Source organism: Etheostoma spectabile, chromosome 23, assembly GCF_008692095.1.
Source record: "Etheostoma spectabile isolate EspeVRDwgs_2016 chromosome 23, UIUC_Espe_1.0, whole genome shotgun sequence".
In the NCBI taxonomy this organism is placed as follows: domain Eukaryota; kingdom Metazoa; phylum Chordata; class Actinopteri; order Perciformes; family Percidae; genus Etheostoma; species Etheostoma spectabile.
In genome coordinates, this window is record NC_045755.1 from 4,448,047 (window position 1) to 4,448,463 (window position 417).

Below are 417 nucleotides of genomic sequence, written 5' to 3' on the forward strand. Positions count from 1 at the left end.
CACTTAAAGTAAATGTCATGTATGAATATTAATGGTTGGCTGCTGTGGTGTTTAGTTAGACGTAAACATAACAATGCTGCCTGACAAACATTTATATTTACATTACATTTATTATTTTACAGATTCACCTCTGTCAAGAAGAATTTTTGGAAGTTCTCTCACCTAAAATGATCTTGTTTTTTCATGCAGCACTAGCACACATCATTTGAATTTGATGTTTTGAAGTATATTTGACCTAGGCCTGCAATATCTGCAATGACTTTGCATCCTTCTTCAAAGACAAAATTCAGAAGATAGACAAGCAGTCAGTGCCTCCATATCAAGTTCAGGATATGTGCTGTCACAGTGTTCAAGCAAAACTAGTTCCAATAGACAGAATTTCGTATAATCAACCATGAAAACCTGGAGGACATTATA